General features: G+C 31.7%; 1 long non-coding RNA gene and 1 pseudogene across 1 annotated transcript in view; one reads left to right on the forward strand and one right to left on the reverse strand.

Moving 5' to 3' along the window:
* Positions 1-1,609: 1,609 nt before the first annotated feature.
* The window catches only part of LOC144347556 (uncharacterized), a 33,055-nt gene continuing 21,555 nt past the window's right edge, over positions 1,610-13,109 (reverse strand). The window contains exons 2-4 of the long non-coding RNA XR_013419692.2: positions 12,801-13,019; positions 2,418-2,487; positions 1,610-1,926 (exon numbers count right to left, since the gene is read on the reverse strand). This is a non-coding gene — a long non-coding RNA (uncharacterized LOC144347556). The remainder of the gene's footprint in view (positions 1,927-2,417; positions 2,488-12,800; positions 13,020-13,109) is intronic.
* LOC144347470 (uncharacterized) lies at positions 2,578-4,732 on the forward strand (annotated as a pseudogene).

The raw sequence follows: 13,109 nt of genomic DNA on the forward strand, positions 1-13,109 counted from the left end.
CAGCACATTATTAAGCATGGAAATGTTCCCAAAATACTTTCGCGTTTGTCGAATCCCACGCGATGTTTGACGCCACTACGACGCTATGACCTTTGTTTGTCCTGTTTTTACGTTCGATTTCACGCATAACGCGTGATTCTCGCAGTGTACGGAAAATGGTCTATACGAGTGTGGGCAAAGCATGCATGGATAACTAAAATTGAATATCATTAGAAGGGTTGGATATGTAGATATAAAGTACAATAGCCTATTGTGAGCTCACAGAAATACAAAGATACAACAGACTACTGTAAAATCTGTATTAGAAACCGTGGCTTCTAATAACATGGTACAATGCAACAGAGGGGATGCGGCTTTTATTAGAACATCTACACATGAGAATTATGAATTTTTGGTTCTCAGATATTCAAAAAGAATGGGTGCGACTTCTAGTAGGAATGTGGCTTCTAATACAGATTTTTCGGTATTATTCAGATTTTCTTAATATATATATATATATATATATATATATATAACAAACTTTATTTGAACTTGAAAACAAACTGGAAAACAATGTAAATTGTGTTTTGTTTGTTTTGGAAAATAAAAATAAATTAAATAAAAATATCCATAATATGACCAGAGTTTTGTTTTATGGATAGATAATAAGACAGAATAAGAAAAAACAATATCTCTTAAAATTAGAAGCACATCTCTAACAGATAAACTGCTACAATTGCATCTTAACCTCTGAACACTAAGTCAAGTTTTGTCACTTTTTTTCAAAATAAATGTAGCATAATGTTTGCCATGTATTGCCAGAATGTTGATCGAAACCTGAAACCAGTAGGAAATTATGTATGTTCAGTCCACAAATACATGAAAATAAGCAAAATGTTGGCAGAGGAAAAATATGGTGCTCAAAGGGTTCAGTTACCTGTAGATATGCAACCAAGAGATATACTAAGTGGAATATATAAGGCTAAATCATTTAGATAAGTGTAAAACATAACAAAAAAAAAGCAAACAAGCTCAGCATTAGACTTATTTATTTATTTAACTATACATTGTATTATTATACAAGAGTTTAAAACTTATGCACTTGAAATAATCAGTGAGCTTTTGATGCTGAACATTTTTAAAAAGCAACTGTCTCAAAATGTCCTCTAATTTGTCTATCAGGTTTATATTTTTGTAATAGAAAATTTTGTTGTTTGTTTTGAATATTATTCGAGAAACGTTTCTGAGACTAGAATAAGTACAGTTTAACCACTAATAAAGGATGCATTAAATTGATGAGTTTGTAACTGATGTCAATTTGATGATATTAAAACCAGTATGTATAATTGAATGGTGTTTTGTTCATGATGCTATGCTAGCATCTTTTGGCAGTTTTAAGTATGTAGTAATTAATTCTATGGATACTTTCATATCCCTAAGTGGTTTCATCAATTTTGATCAAAACATCCATGGAGTCTGGAATGCCAATTGTATAAAGACAGCCTGTGATTAGTTTTCATGCTAACAAAAATGAGGGCGCTCTAATTTAATTTGGGTTTCAGGGAGAATAATGGTATACGAAACTTATAAATATAACATATAGAAATAAGAAATAACACTACTCAGCAAATGCATTTCATTATATCCATTTTATTGAGCATCGTAAATCATATTATACAATGAGAATACTGTCAATATATTGATGTTGGTAATAGTAATTTGATATTTACTAACTGCAAGATTTTATATACAACTATTATGATGCGCCAGTTTTAATTTTGTTATTATTTCAAAAAATAGACCATAATACTTATTGATGACTTTCATATTATTCATGGTTTAAAGTCGTTAACATCAGGGACGAATCAGCTGGAAACACGTCAGGCTGTGCACATAGCAACTATCCTCCTGGATATATTCTATCACTCCATCTTCCATCTGATGGTCCTACAACAATACACAGGTATGTTATACATCTGTCAGACAATAAGTACAATACAATAAGTAGCAGGTTGACATAATTTCGCTATATCAACCATGGTATCTACATCCTACAAACTTGCAAATCAGCAATTACCATGTAATACTTCTGTTGTACTGTAATTGTGCAAATTTTGTTGTATCCTTATAATAAGAACCTCATAGTGTACAATTTCACTGTGTAGAGGTGGACTAGGCCTATATATACCTAACATTTGATTTCACAATGTATATTTCAGACAGGTATACATATAGAAAGACGAGCAGCAAATCCTTGTTAGAGGTGGTAAAATAATATGAGGAGAGAATTTTAATAATTCATAACAATTTACTCGCTCAGTTTTTCTGTCCACGCTTCCGAGAGAATGTTTATAGATACAAAGCAAGCAAATCAATGCCTAAAAACATAATTTATTTGTCAATTAATTTCTTCTAATATGCAATTTAAGATTACTTACCTAAATCTAAAGTGAGTGTAGCTTTCTAGATTTCAGTCTTCAAACCACACTACAGGATATACATCATGTTCTGATATTTAATATAGAGAACATTTACAAATAAAATAAAACAAATTGTAATAATTTTCACATACTATCCATTATTTTCTATAGATCATACACAGATGTGGATACAGAAGAATTAAACAGTCTTGATACAACTGTACTGATAGATGCAATCAAAGAAGATCTTTATAAATTGTGGTGTACTCTTTGCCAAATACCACAACTGAAATCCTACATGGAGTCACATGCTGTGCTTGCTCCTCGGGATTGGCCAGTGTTGTATTTTACCAAGAAGCTTATAGCTCAGTCCCGGGGGTCACTCTATATGCTGTTACTACCCCATGTGCGTTCCAAATTTAGTGGGAAAGCGGGGTGTTTTTCACTTCCTATTTGCTTCCCACGTGAAGCAAATAGGCCCCTTTTGCACTTAAAGTAAAGACAGGAAATAAATCTAATTTACATAATCTCTTCTATATATCTATAATTAGCGAAAAGAACCACTCTCTAATTAAAATCCCGTTATTTTCGGCAAATCTATTATCTAGTTATATACACTACTGAAAGGGAAATATACTGGTAAGTTTCGTCCGACAATTGTGAATATTGTACGTGTTAGACCCTTGTTTCGCTGAATACAGATTTTTGATTATATGTAATTAGAGAAAAGAGCCATATGCGTATTAAATATTATTATTTTAGGCAAATATTATGTAAATATTGTGCGTATAAAACCCATTTTCACTGATTACAGTTTAATTTTCATTATGTGTGTTATCCCGTTTCGTTTCATTTCGTCGATTACAATAAACCGCACACAGAAAGTCATTCTCCAGCCATCCATACTTCCGAAACTCTATTCGCGCCCCTGCCTCATTCGCATTCAGCTCCTGTTTTTTTCTGGGGTTTCTGCCCTGTATTCATGCCAAAGTCACTCGGAGCTGAACATAAAATTGCGTCAATATTGTCAATAGTTCTCATCTTACTTCATCAAACAACAAATGACACCAACAGGAGTTGCATACACAGTAACTTATTTGAGTTGATCACACTCCAATTGAGTGTAAAAAAAAAACGGCAGAGAATCCTCGCAATAGGGGATATTCTCAATATATGTCTGAAATAGGGGGTGTTTTTTTCTTCAATATGTATGCTTTAGGGGGTACTAAATTTACATTGCGTCCGCAATAGGGGGTATGGTTTGCCAATGTGCTGCCAGCCCAGGGGCCTATTATTTTTTAGCAAAAACGCACATGGTGTAAGGTTTCAATATTGAGTCACCCCTCCCCGGGGAGCTCAGTATGATGTAAATGTTTAAATATCCCAAATACAATACTTTCTTTTGTTCCAACAGTAGGTCAGTTTCTTATCAGCTTAAATGCATCCCGGGATATTGTTATGTCTTGCAGATTTTATTTTCTCTTGCTTTGTGATGGTGTATTTGGCAGACGTTTTGTTTTACCAATACGTCCTAAGCCATATACAATATCTATATGTATTTTCCTTGCTTTTAGTGCATGTATAGAAATCAGATCATATGTAATTGGCAAGCTCACTGAAAGTAAATTCAATTTCTTTTTTTTTCCTTTTAGATGAATTCGTATCCCTTGTATACTATCATTATCATGTTTTTGTTCAAGGTAATAATCACAGAATGTTATTAGATGTCATTAAGAGGCTAGAAATTTATGTTATCATTTCAAATAGACACCACTACAATAAGTCTTTGCTTAGTTTGCTGTGCGATCATTTGCACTATACGAGAATATTACTGGATACAAAAACTTGACAAATAACCACCATGATGTTATATCACAAAAAAGGTGGAAATTTTCCATTCTTCCCTTTGGCACCACATACAATATCATGGCACTGCATATACAATACAAAGACATGCACACACATTATACTACACAAAACACATCTCACTCATTCAGGAATTCTTGCAGCACCATAAGCATGGGAAAGATTATCATGAGCATAGCTGGCAGAATTTCTGAAACGCTTATCAGGAAACATTTCTACCCCTTGGCTTGCTACAAGCCAAATGAAGATCTTAGACGTGATGATGTAAATTGCAGTGTCACTTCTCAATCAGCACAACGACTAACATGTTGCCACACATATCACATATCACATGTCTTTCGCAGTCTGGTTGTTCTACATGCTCCTTTTTCTTTGTTTATTCGCATGAAATTCGAACACACGTTTCGCGACGACTTCCGAGTACCAAGTCAACTTTTGTCACTTTTTTCAAAATAAATCTAGCATAATTTTTGCCATGTATTGCCAGAATGTTAATCAAAACCTGAAACCAGTAGGAAAATATGTCTGTCAGTCCACAAATACATGAAAATAAGCAAATGTTGGCAGAGGAAAAATACAGTGCTCAAATGGTTCAGTAGATATGCAACCAAGAGATATACTAACTGGAATATATAAGGCTAAATAATTTGTAAAACAAAAAAACAAAAGCAAACAAGCTCAACAGCATTAGACTTATTTATTTATTTAACTATATTATTATACAAGAGTTGAAAACTAATGCTCTTGAAATAATCAGTGAGCTTTTGATGCTGAACATTTTTATATATATAGTTTATATTTTTGTAATAGAAAATATTGTAAATTTTGTTTGTCTTCTTTTCCTTTTATTTGAATTAGTATCCCTTGTATAATATCATTATCTTGTTTAAATTGCATATTAATAGAACTTAATTGACAAAGTTACGTCCTGTTTTTTAGACATTGAATTGCGTACTTTGTATGTAATCTTAGATATTTTTCAGGAATGAGTTTTTCCCAAGGTTTTCTGCATACTATTGTCGACAAAGTACAAACTAGTAATCAACTATCCACCATGACCACTCACTATTGGTAAGTTTTTCTATATGAAATAACAATAATAATAACTTTATTGATAGTATATATGTGAATTGTGTATTTTTATTTTTGGTTGAAAGTGGTATCATAACTTTTTGGATGAAGTTTTCCCTGTGTGTGTTATATTTTCGGCAATTCAATAAAAAATGTTCTCCGTATTAAATTGTATTTGTGTCACAGTTATTGCATATTCTTTTGTTTATAAGTTTCTTAGGAATTGAATATCTGCCATCCTCTATTGCTAAGGTATGGTTACTAATTCTTAATTTGTTTAACATTTTCCTTTTATAAATGTCAAGTTCATTCAAATATGGCTAAAAGATGTATTCTGGATTAAATTTAGCATATGTTCTCAGTTTGCTATTTTCATTGGAAATCATTTCTCCCCAGAAACTGGAAGTTTTTAAAGTTTGTTTTTTTGTTTCATAGTTAGTGTTTTTTTTTATGAAGTTTAGTGAATTGTTTTTCAATAATGTATGTATTGCATTTAGCCATTTGTATTGTATAGTATTGTGTTGTGTTTGTTCTATGTATGCCTGTTTTGTAAGATTATCATCTGGGAGATCCTTTATATGCAACCAGTAATTAATAGCTTGAACTTTTGCACTGAACAGTAGTGACTAATGGCCCACCTCTGCTCTTGATGCTAAGTTACAAGATTTGTTCATTTACTTGTAAGATTTGTTTGCAGAATTTAATATTGATTTTTTCAATTAATGTTTTGTCCCATTTAGCATTGTCCTGAATGTCCTGCATGTCTAGGGCTCATAATTCTGAGCCATTAAGCAAAATTGGTTTAAGAAAATGTCTAGATTTCCTAAAAGTACTTTGTTCATGATGTAAATTGATTTACCAGCTTTACCTGCTAAATTTAACATGGTATCAACGAAACTCCCATTTGATTTTATTGTGATTCCTAGATATGTATAACTGTTTGTTGTTTGAATGTTATCATTTCCAAAACTGAATTGGTATTTATTTCTCAATGCTGATGATCCAAAAATTATAACCTGAGTTTTTGAAAGATTCAAGGCCTGGGTAGTGGAAATGAGGTCTAAATCATCTGCATATAAAACAGAGTTAACAGTGTTATTATTCAGGAGTGGTGATTCGGTATTGGCATTATCCAAACTATTCTTTGAATTGTTAATTAAAATGTTGAAACGAGTTGGGCTAATTATACATCCCTGTTTTGATCCTCTACTAATAGCGAATTATTTGCTTATATAATTACTTATATTAATACAAGCCATTGTGTTAGAATACATGTTTTGATACTATTTTGTAAATCTTGCCATTATTGTTATTTTTAATAACTTTTAGTAATCTCCATACCGTGTTGAATGCTTTGGCAAAATCTACAAAACAAACATAGAGTTTTTGTTTATTTTTATGTGTTTCTGAGATTATAAAACAAAAATTTGATCAGTTGTTCTGTGTTTTTCTGAAGCCGACCTGGTTGTTTTTGAGTATTTTTTTTTCAGTTTATGAATTTATTTATGATAGAACATAAGACTTTACCACTACAACTTGAAACTGACATGCCCCTGTAATTTTGAGGGTCTAGCTTGTCTCCTTTTTTTTTATAAAGATGAGTGATGTAACTTAAATTCCAAATATCTGGGAAAACTGAGCTACTCAAAATAAAGTTAAACAATTTTTTGGATATTTTGAGTTGTATTTTAATAGTTCTAAACAGAAACCATCCAAGCCTGGTGTTTTTTTGGATTTTAGCATTTTCAGTGCTTCACTAACTTCTTTTTCACTAATAACCTTATCTAAGTGATCATTTACTATCATTTTCTCTTAATGCTCTGATAATTCTTTTATTATATTATGCTGGACACTATTATCATCTTTTATTTTTTAGTGTTGCATAATATTCCACCCCTTTAGTTGCTGCAATTGGATTATCACTATTTTGATTCGTATTTTTCATATGGTTGATAATTTTCCAAAATTCTGTTGATTTTCCTTGTTGAAGAGTCATGAGTTTATTAAGATAATTTTCTTGGATTTGTTTTTCTTTTGTTGTATTAGTTTCTTCAATATTTTGTTTTTAAAAAAAAAGTTTGTCTTAATTGCATATTAAATGGAAATGCATTTATAAACTTTGCACAATCCATTAGATCACGTTTACTATGGGTGCATTGTTTATTGTTTGTTTTTGTGAATACTTTTATTGGATTTTATTTTATTAAAAATATCTGGGGTAGAACTCTCTAATAGCTGATTAAGGTAGAGATGCAGGTTCGTGGGCATTTTTCGTGAATTTTTTTTTTTTTTGCTTTTTCTCACCCAGACAGTCTTGGCTAGATAGTGTTAAAATTTCGGAGCATTGTCATTGTTGGAACATACTCAAAAATCAATTTTAAAATATAGAAAACCGAGGCACGCGTATGTGATTAAAAGTCCCGAAAGTTTGTTTGCGTTTCTCTTTGATTGACAAGTCACTGTTGATGTTTTAAGCAAATGATTGCTAGCCCCAGTTACGGAGCAGCCGGTGTGCGACTTCCTGTCATGGCTCTCTGTTTACTTACCTCAAGCGCGATCAACTAGCAAACTACAAAAACAGACAAGACGTAGACGCTTCCAGCATGCAAGCGGAATGAAACAAAACATACACTTGTAACTGATAAGTAAACTTTTTCACCCTTAAATAAATTGGTTTTTCATTTATTTTCATGTAGGAGGTAGCGTCGATAGGGCGATTTAATTTTCGCGGAAAACAAGGCCACAATTTTTTTTGTTTTCTTGGTGCATAGATTTCAAGCTTTTTCGCATTGTTGGCGAAACTAAAAAATGTTTCCACAAATTTTTACTCCAACGGCGTTTTAAAACTGAAGTAAACATTTTTCGTTTCGATGTAATGATTATCGTGCTGAATAAATTGTGATGCAATTGACAAACAACACTGCTGTTGCTGTCATCGATAACTAACTTTTCAGTGCCAAAATACACAAACATAAAATGCTCGGTTAATTAAAAATAAAAAAAATACCCTGGAAATTACCGAAAAATCGGCAATGAAATGCTGTTTTTAAACACCGCGGAAAAATCATGCACTCTGCGATGCCATCTTGGTTACCTTAATCGAAAACCCCCTTGTCAGCTAGCACGCACCGGTAGCGATGTCGCAAACTACGTTGTATGGTCGTGATCGGCGACCTCTGGTACTAAGGAACTATATGAATGAGGTATTTCCAGAGGTCAGGGTTCGTTTAATTTGCATTGACCTGTCTCGTCTGTAGTTGAATGAAACCTGCATCGATTTACAATAGTTCCCTTTCCAATGTGACTTTATTTCGATTTTGTTTCACCGGTGTTTGCGAATAGTCGTTGTGTAGTAAAATATTAGGGCCCTTTTCAACCTGGTCGTCTAACTTCGAACGGTCCACTGAAACTGCGTCATACAAAGTATTTTTTAAAGGTTTGAGGGAAGGTAAATTTAGACTCAACCCACCCAATGGCGATCGCTATGTTTATATAACTGTATGAATAAGTCATCGGCTTTACGTAATCCATTGTGTCCCTCCCTCAGTGGAATTGATAACACAACGCCATGACAGTTTTCACGCTAGGTTGAGACTTCGCGGACGATTTTTTGTCCGTTTCCCTCGAATTGTAAATTTTTTTATTTTATTTTTTTACCTGACGATTTAACATCGGCAAATTACAGTGAATGGTGTATTTCTAGGAATTTCTGTTACACATATGAAGCGAATGATTCGTTTTAAAACTTTTTTTTACAAAATGGCGATTATCTCAGTTTCATTCTTTACTCCAAATTTCAACTTTAAAACTATTTAACTTCTAGACGGTTCATTTGTTTTTGATGAAATTTTCATGGGTCATTATTCAGGTCTATCCTAAGTAAATGGCTTCGAATGGTTTCACTGTCTTTACTGGAACAGAAACAATAGCGCTGCCAATTATCGGCTCTGTTAACTGTGGACGATTTATAAAATGTGAATGTTTCAAAGAGCACTGTGTAAAAGCTTTTCAATGGAAGCACTAATAAATAAGCCATTATGTTCCTAGTAAACAGAAGTTTTAAATAAGTGTTCTTAAATTAAAATCAGGGTATGCATTCAAAAGTTAAATAGTTTTAAGTACACTTTCACCTAAAATGCATGATTTTAACCCAAAATCAACACCACTTAATATGGTATCATAGTACATTATTGTAAACCATAAAACTCAAAAGTTTAAATAAAACTCTTTCAAATGATATATAACTTGATTGGTAAAAAGTATATTTTACTCATGTAATTACAGTAATTAGAGGCAATTAGAAATATAGTCTCCCAACCTGCATCTCTACCTTAAATTTCTGGGTTGCTATATTCACATTTTTATGACTCAAAATTGTGTTATTAAAATTTAGCATATGTTCTCAGTTTGCTATTTTCATTGGAAATCATTTCTCCCCAGAAACTGGAAGTTTTTAAAATTTGATTTTTTTGTTTCATAGTTAGTGTTTTTTCTTTTATGAAGTTTAGTGAATTGTCTTTCAATAATGTATGTATTGCATTTAGCCATATGTATTGTATAGTATTGTGTTGTGTTTGTTCTAGGTATGCCTGTTTTGTAAGATTATCATCTGTGAGTTCCTTTATATGCAACCAGTAATTAATAGCTTGAACTTTTGCACTGAACAGTAGTGGATAATGACCCACCTCTACTCTTGATGCTAAGTTACAAGATTTTTTCATTTACTTGTAAGATTTGTTTGCAGAACTTAATATTGATTTTTTCAATTGATGTTTTGTCCTATTTAGCATTGTCCTGAATGTCCTGCATGTCTAGGGCTCATAATTCTGAGCCATTAAGCAAAATTGGTTTAAGAAAATGTCTAGATTTCCTAAAAGTACTTTGTTCATGATATAAATTGATTTACCAGCTTTACCTGCTAAATTTAACATTGTATCAACGAAACTCCCATTTGATTTTATTGTGATTTCTAGGTATGTATAAATGTTTGTTGTTTGAATGTTATCATTTCCAAAACTGAATTGGTATTTATTTCTCAATGCTGATGACCCAAAAATTATAACCTGAGTTTTTGAAAGATTCAAGGCCTGGGTAGTGGAAATGAGGTCTAAATCATCTGCATATAAAATAGAGTTAACAGTGTTATTATTCAGGAGTAGTGATTCAGTATTGGCATTATCCAAACTATTCTTTGAATCGTTAATTAAAATGTTGAAACGAGTTGGGCTAATTATACATCCCTGTTTTGCTCCTCTACTAATAGCGAATTCTTTGCTTATATAATTACTTACAAGCTTTTGTGTTAGAATACATGTTTTGATATTATTTTGTAAATCTTGCCATTATTTTTTTTAATAGCTTATAGTAATCTCCATACCGTGTTGAATGCTTTGGCAAAATCTACAAAACAAACATAGAGTTTTTGTTTATTTTTTATGTGTTTCTGAGTTTTTAATACAAAAATTTGATCAGTTGTTTTGTGTTTTTCTGAAGCCGACCTGGTTGTTTTTGAGTATTTTTTTTTTCAGTTTATGCATTTATTTATGATAGAACATAAGACTTTATCACTACAACTTGAAACTGACATGCCCCTGTAATTTTGAGGGTCTAGCGTGTCTCCTTTTTTTTTTATAAAGATGAGTGATGCAACTTAAATTCCAAATATCTGGGAAAACTGAGCTACTCAAAATAATGTTAAACAATTTTTTGGATATTTTGAGTTGTATTTTAATAGTTCTAAACAGAAACCATCCAAGCCTGTTGTTTTTTGGGGGGGATTTTAGCATTTTCAGTGCTTCACTAACTTCTTTTTCACTAGTAACCTTATCTAAGTGATCATTTACTATCATTTTCTCTTAATGCTCTGATAATTCTTTTATTATATTGTGCTGGACACTATTATCATCTTTTATTTTTTAGTGTTGCATAATATTCCATTCCTTTAGTTGCTGCAATTGGATTATCACTATTTTGATTCGTATTTTTCATATGGTTGATAATTTTCCCCAGAAACTGGAAGTTTGTAAAATTTGATTTTTTTGTTTCATAGTTAGTGTTTTTTCTTTTATGAAGTTTAGTGAATTGTCTTTCAATAATGTATGTATTGCATTTAGCCATTTGTATTGTATAGTATTGTGTTGTGTTTATTCTATGTATACCTGTTTTGTTTGATTATCATCTGGGAGTTCCTTTATATGCAACCAGTAATTAATTGCTTGAACTTTTGCACTGAACAGTAGTGACTAATGGCCCACCTCTGCTCTTGATGCTAAGTTACAAGATTTTTTCATTTACTTGTAAGATTTGTTTGCAGAACTTAATATTGATTTTTTCAATTGATGTTTTGTCCCATTTAGCCTGTTGGTCAGGTTATAATGATTTTTTGGATATTTTGAGTTGTATTTTAATAGTTCTAAACAGAAACCATCCAAGCCTGTTGTTTTTTTGGGGGGGATTTTAGCATTTTCAGTGCTTCACTAACTTCTTTTTCACTAGTAACCTTATCTAAGTGATCATTTACTATCATTTTCTCTTAATGCTCTGGTAATTCTTTTATTATATTATGCTGGAAACTATTATCATCTTTTATTTTTTAGTGTTGCATAATATTCCACCCCTTTAGTTGCTGCAATTGGATTATCACTATTTTGATTCATATTTTTCATATGCTTGATAATTTTCCAAAATTCTGTTGATTTTCCTTGTTGAAGAGTCGTGAGTTTATTAAGATAATTTTCTTGGATTTGTTTTTCTTTTGTTGTATTAGTTTCTTGAAAATTTTGTTTTTTAAAAAAAAGTTTGTCTTAATTGCATATTAAATGGAAATGTATTTATAAACTTTGCACAATCCATTAGATCACGTTTACTATGGGTGCATTGTGTATTGTTTGTTTTTGTGAATACTTTTATTGGATTTTATTTTATTAAAAATATCTGGGGTAGAACTCTCTAATAGCTGATTAAATTTCTGGGTTGCTATATTCACATTTTTATGACTTAAAATTGTGTTATTAAACTCTCTTATTCTGTATATCTTTTGATGCTAATTTATCTTTTAAAAACTGATAATTTATCCCATTTCCACTTCCTAGGCATTGGCTCTAATTTAGTGTGTTCATGTTGTGTAGTGTGCACATTAAGTAATGTTGAAATCTGGCAATGATCCAAATAACATGTTAAACTGTGGACTTGCGACCATTTAGAATTCTCAAGTTACAATATTTACATAGATCACATAATATTTTACCATAGCTGTTTTTGTTTTCATCCATGTTAAAGCGGTTCAAATTAGTATCTATCATATAATGTTGAGGTAGTATAATATTTTTACATATACTTTGTTATTATTTTTAAACTCTATTTTGCTGTACTTACCCTATGTAAATCGTTTTAGACGGATGCAATAAAATTATTATTATTATTATTATTATTATTATTATTATTATTTCATATAGAAAAACTTACCAATAATGAGCGGTCATGGTGGATAGTTGATTAATTATTTGTACTTTGTCGAGGATAGTATGCAGAAAACCTCGGGGAAAAAACTCTAAATCAGACTTGGATTTGCACATATGACACCAAGCTGTTCCAGGTCTTAGACTTTAGACTTAGTAACCACACCCTTAAGATAGAAACAGGTCGCCATAACAAGACTCCATTAAATAACAGAATATGCAAGACCTGCAACACAAATGAAATAAGAAGATGAGAAACATTTTGTGTTAAAATGTCCTCTGTACTGCACCCAAAGAGATAAATTATACATTGAGG

Source organism: Saccoglossus kowalevskii, chromosome 5 (genome assembly GCF_978046115.1).
Source record: "Saccoglossus kowalevskii chromosome 5, keSacKowa6.1, whole genome shotgun sequence".
NCBI lineage: Eukaryota > Metazoa > Hemichordata > Enteropneusta > Harrimaniidae > Saccoglossus > Saccoglossus kowalevskii.